The following is a 6,028-nucleotide window of genomic DNA, read 5'->3' as shown; positions in this document are numbered from 1 at the left end:
TATGCTGGGGACTATGCCTACCCCCGCCAAATCCACCTGCAGCCTGGGCAAACCCTCTGAGCTTTAGTTTCCTCATGACAATGATGTCTTCCTCATGGAACTATGATGAGGGCTAAATGAAATCTTGTATATAAAGGACTGAATACAAAACCCGCCACAAAGGATGTGCTCAGAAAATACAAATCTCTGCCCTCACTCCTTCTCTTCTTCAGTCATCCAAGGCTTGTACCAGGCAGTGCCAGGGACAGCAGCAGCCTGGTGGCACTGCACCACATGGAACATTTCCCAGTGATATGGCCAGAGACAGGGACAGGCTGAACACCCCCTTCCTGGAGCCTGTACCGCTGGCAACAGGGTGAACAGGGTGTTGATGATGTTGAGGTGTGAGACTTGGGGTGGAGGGACCTGAGCAAGGCACTTAAGTGTGTTCAGATCATTCAGTTAGTCACCTTCCAGCCCCTGCTATCAGTGTTTTGAGAGTTATATACGATAACACGTGAGAAGTATTTGGTATGATGCCCGACCGAGAGGAAGGGGTTAATGCAGTAGGTTCCCTTCTCCCCTTTATTTCCTTTCGTGTTCAGATCAGGCCTCCACAAGGGATTGTGCTCTGGCCTAAAGGATTTGAAAGATGAACAAACTGAGCTCTGACTGTCGTTGGATCCTGGGACTCTGTCCAGGTGAAAGATGCACGTCACCCTGAGGTGAGAGCCGCAGAAGAAGGGGCATGAAGGATGAGCTATCTCCCTCCTCAGCACTGGGTCAGGGAGGTAGAAAATCACAATCACCAGGAGCCGTTCTTCATTTTCTGCAGTGAAATTTGGGAAGATCATCTTCAATCAGTGTCATGGCCAGGAAGAGAAGGAGCCACTTTATATGTTAAGTCAGATTTCCCACAAAAAAAGAAAACCTTGATGAGACCATTTGTTGGCACCTGCTGTCGGCCCTTCACACCTCCCCACCTGAACCACCCATCACCTTCTCCTGTCATGCACACTGAGGTGAGGCTGTCATTCTTTGTCAACCCCATCCCCACCTTGTTTCCCGGGGGTGCTCCTTTTCTGACATCCTCTTTCACAGGGTGGGGCTCCCTGAGGTTTCTAGGTTCACCTTCTGCAACACATATGACATCTGAGGGGCTCTGTAACACCCCCACACATGGGTCTCCACTGCTAGCCTTGTTCCTGAACCATGCCACTCTGACGGATGCCCCCTACATCCCTTATTTTCTTTCTGCCTCACTTTTAGGGCTTGAGAAATTATAAACTTGTACTCCAGGCTATGATTCCAGTACGGTGCTTTGCTAAACTGCCTTGAGCTTCTTGACCTGAGACCCTTTCAATTTTATTCAATCCATTAAAACTTCTCTTTCAGGGCTTTTCTAGCAGGGAGACCACTTGTTTCACCCCAGTCCATAGGTGAAGCCTGGGTAGAGTCTGCAAGATTTTGTAAGCCAGCAATTCCTCATCCTCTCCACTGCTGCCATCTTAGAATAAGTTGATTCCATGGGTCATCTGCATTGTTGTAATAACCACTTGCCTGGTCTGTTGGCCCCTATCTTGCTTACCCTCCCCATGTCCCTCCAGAGTTTATTCTCAGAGCAGCAGCAAAAGAGGGCTCAATAAACATGAGTGAGAGATACTCAAATCCTACTGATGACTCCCTCTTCTTGGGGGCTTCTTTCTAGCCCCCATCACACCCTCATACCATGCTCCCAACTCTCTGACCTCGCCTTCTACTCTCCTACTCCACCCCTTGATTCCTACTTGCTCTTTCCAACATTTGAGACAGATCTCTACTTCACAGGAATGCTCTTCTCCCAGAAATCCACACAGGCTTGTTTTGTTTTGTTTTGTTTTGTTCCTTTTCTTCATTTCCTTCATTTATTTCCCCTCAAAAAAACCACCTTTTATTTTTTAATTTTTAATGTTTATGTGTTTTTGAAAGAGGGAGCGAGAGAGTGAGAGAGAGAGTGCACTCACGAGCAGGAGAGAGGCAGAGAGAGAGAGGGAGACACAGAATTTGAAATGGGCCCCAGGCTCTGAGCTGTCAGCACAGAACCTGATGCAGGGCTCAAACTCACAAACCATGAGATCATGACCTGAGCCAATGTTGGACGCTTAACTGACTGAGCCACCCAGGGGCCCCCCAAAAACACCTTTTCATTGAAGTTTTCAGTAAACACTCTTAAATTGCAACCTTTACTTCCTGTACACTGGCACCTATCATTCTTATTGCCCTTCCTGGCTTTATTGTTTTCTTAACAGGGCTTATCCTTTTCTAATATACGATATATTTTGCTTGTTTTGTCTGTCTCTTCCTGATTGATTTTAAGCTCCAGAGAACGGGAGTGTTTCTGTATCCCAGCAACTAGAACTTTCGGGCACAGAGTGGGCCCTCAGTAAATGCATATAGAATAAAGGGACTCTAGTAATGGCGGTCAAGACCAGGACCTGTCATCTCTTCATCGATCCTCTTGCAGTTTGACTTCTCACAGCAATGCACATGGTCCTTGACAGGTTCCCTAGGCTGCCCATAGCAGGAAAATGATAAAGGCAGAGACCCTTTCTTCAGGAAATAAATCTATACCAACTTTTCCCAGTCATTATTTTTACCCTAACTCTAACTAGATTTTTCATTACCATGTGTCACCAACTTTAAGCAACTCTTTCAAGTGCCGATGACCTTATACACACCTGTTCCCCATTCAAGGGACAGCATGGAAATGAAGGATGGCCCTGTTATTATTATACCTTGTCAAGGAAACTCATTGGCTTGATCAATCCAGACAACCTTCATTCAGAGGGAAGAGATGAATCAGTTAAATCACTTATTTGACAAAGTCAAAGACGCAATCAGTTATTTGGCTGAAATTCTATCAGGTGGGTTAGTTTTGTTTAGAAACATGCCTTCCCTCTAAGACTCTATAAAGTACACATATACCTAGTTATTCAAATCCTTGGAAAATAAGCCTAAACTTGCCTCTTTTTCTTGTCATAAAATCAGGAACTTCTTTTTCTGGGTGGACATGGGGGGAACATTCCTAACTGTTCCCCTATAATAGTATTTGTGAGTTTCAATAGTCAGATAGGCTGCACCTGAGGTGGGGTGGGGAATATTAATTCACAGAGATTTAAAGCCAGTACTGTCTGATTCCAAGCCTGATTACTTTAGTCTTCCGATCCCTATTATCATTCTTTCTCTTCCAGGCTAGGTTTGTGGCCAGTTGGATAAGAGTTGTTTCTTGGATGTGCTCCTTTTCTGACACCCAAAAGTTCAGAAGGAAAAGTAGATTGAATATCCAATCCATTCCCCTTGCATGATCCTGGGAATGTATCTACTTTCCAGCTATGTTCCCAAGCAAGGAAGCCATTCTGTAGTTAACATCCAAGGTCCACCATTACTTATTTAATTCTGTATTAAGATTCATCCAGTTGCTAGAGAGAGAGATTCACCTTAAACTGTTTTAAAGAATAAAGGGGGGTGCCTAGGTGGCTCAGTTGGTTAAGCATCTGACTTGGGCTCAGGTCATGATCTCCTGGTTCATAAGTTTGAGCACTGCACTGGGCTCCGCAGTAACAGTGCACAGCCTGCTTCGGATTCTCTCTCTCTCTCTCTCTCTCTCTCTCTCTCTCTCTCTCTCTCAAAATAATAAACTTTAAAAAAAGAATAAAGGAAATGTCCCACAGGTAGCACACACTTCAGCAACAGTGGAATACAGGTGCTAAAATCATGACACCAGGAATATGTCCCTTTTTATTACTTGTCTCTATTTTCTTTCATGTCAGCATTTTGTCACCAAACTTTCCCCATAAGGTGACAACTTGGTTACAATTAGCTACGCTTGGCTCAACTGAGCAATCCTAGAAGAAAGAGGCATTTTCTTTTCTAACATTTCCAGGAAAGCTCAGGAACTGAGTCTTATTGGCCTGCTTAGGGCCATGTGCCCATCCTGAACTCTCAAAATGGCCAGGATAATGGACCAATTTGATTAACTAGACAGAATGGAATGGGGTCAGCCCCACTCGAGCAACATGGATAAAAAGTTGGGGAAAGGCATTCTCAAAGGCAAATCAGGCAAATCAGATTATGTTCCCAATAATGGCAAATAGATGCTGGGTATTCAGCAAAAATAATACAAAACAATACGAAACATCAAGCAAAAATAGTAAATATCCACCAAACTAGATGTGTAATATAGGGTAACTGACATATGCTTTCTGTCAGTTTTCTCATCCATAAAAGATGGTGTGTATCTCACAGCATTAGTTAAGGATCCGATGACACAGTGTTTGAAATTGCTTAGCACAATTATTGATGCTTTGTAAGTCTTCCAAATAGTGTTTTATTATTTTGTATTATAATGCCCCAGGCCTCATATATCTTCCTACACTTTCCTATATGAAACTTGATTGCCTTCTTTTCCTCATGCTTCTGGCTCCTTATTTGAATGACCTGAAATTTCTCAGACAATTTTGATGATTTTTTTTATTGCTATAGGGTCCATGGGAGGTTGGAACTTTTAGAAAGGCTGCTTCAAAAGCTGTGGTCAGCCATCATTTCTCAACGAGGGTTGTGTGTGCATGATTTGTGTAGAGAAAGTACGAGGCAGAGGTACGTATCTCATTATCCTGTTAATCTTCTCACATGTTGCTATATGACCACAATGTTGTTTCCCCAAAGACAAGGAGGAAGACGGAGACAACAATAGTAACACACAGTAACAGACTGTGCTTTGATATACACGAAAGATCTGGGGTGGGGAATAGCATCATCTGTAGAAAATACTCCACAAAATTTGGCCCCGATAGCTATTAACTGGTGGGGGACTGTCACTTGGGAGAAGTCATATTAAATAAGCTGTGGTGATAAGCTTCTGGGGACAGCCTCTTCTCTCCCTTTCTTCAAATCTGTTCTGTAAATATTGCAGAATAAGTGTTGAAAGCTGCCTCCCTGGTGGTGGATATCATTGTTTTAGAAAACACAGTTTATAAGCAATGTTCTTTGGAATGCTTAAAAAAAAAAATCAGCCAACTTTCCACTCAACATGAAAATGGCACAGAAAACAAAGGCACTCCAGGGAGCAGATGACCATGACCCAGACAGTTCAGCATTCTCATTTTGTTTTTGACACGTTCTTTGTCTGAACATAAAATTTTTTTTTCCCCCATTTCCGAAGAAAGGAAGTGCATGGCAATTAGCATTCACTCATTTAACCAGGGTTTATTCTAGAGTCAGGAGATATATCCATGAACAAAACAGACAAGGTTGTTGCTCTCAAGATCCTCTAATCTAGTCAGGTAGACAGAAAATCAACAAATAAAATAAATAATTAAGCAAGAAAAATATCAGAGAATGCACACAAGTCAAAGAGTTGAACCAGGTTCATGTGACAGAGGGCGTACATGACAATGCTGGCCCAGGTGGTTGCTAGATCCTACTTACAAGCCAGGACACACATCTTCCAGCTGCTGGAGGGTGATTCTGTAGCCAGTGGCTGCAACCTGCAACCTTTTCCTGAGAATTGTCCTTTGCTGGTAGGAGATTCCTGTGAGGCAGCCAATGACTGATTTCATAGTACAAAAGCCTGGCTCCTTACTTCAAGGCAGGCCACCTAAGAGGAATGAATTACGCTCCAGATCTTTCTCCTACTACAACCCATATATCAGTCCAAGGCTAGACATTACCTAAGACCACATCTAAGACTGCTTCCTTGTCCTCTTTTTCTCTTTCCCTCTCTACTCCCCTCACTCCATTGTTCTAGCCATTTTTAGAGATAAGGAAACTGAGACACAGATTGCTTTAAGGGAACTAATGTGAAATCACCCAGCTATTAAGTGGTATATCTGCTATTTAAACCAGTCTATCCGGTTCCCAAACTGATGTTTTTCTTACCATACTGCCCTCCTCATCTGATTTCCATGTGTATAGTTTTCTCTGGAAATAGCTCAGTCTCTGGCTTGCCGTGTTTGGGTTATCAGAGGTGTTGAACCATTTCTGTATAACTGGGGATAGGAGTCCCTGCTGA

General features: G+C 43.3%; 1 long non-coding RNA gene across 1 annotated transcript; it reads left to right on the top strand.

The window, feature by feature from the left end:
• Positions 1 to 620: 620 nt before the first annotated feature.
• LOC122231881 lies at positions 621 to 2,788 on the top strand. The gene is made up of 3 exons (XR_006209157.1): positions 621 to 704; positions 815 to 1,001; positions 2,713 to 2,788. It is a non-coding gene; the product is annotated as an uncharacterized LOC122231881 (long non-coding RNA).
• Positions 2,789 to 6,028: the final 3,240 nt, after the last annotated feature.

Source organism: Panthera tigris, chromosome D2, assembly GCF_018350195.1.
Source record: "Panthera tigris isolate Pti1 chromosome D2, P.tigris_Pti1_mat1.1, whole genome shotgun sequence".
Lineage (NCBI taxonomy): Eukaryota > Metazoa > Chordata > Mammalia > Carnivora > Felidae > Panthera > Panthera tigris.
This window is presented reverse-complemented; position numbering and strand designations above follow the sequence as displayed.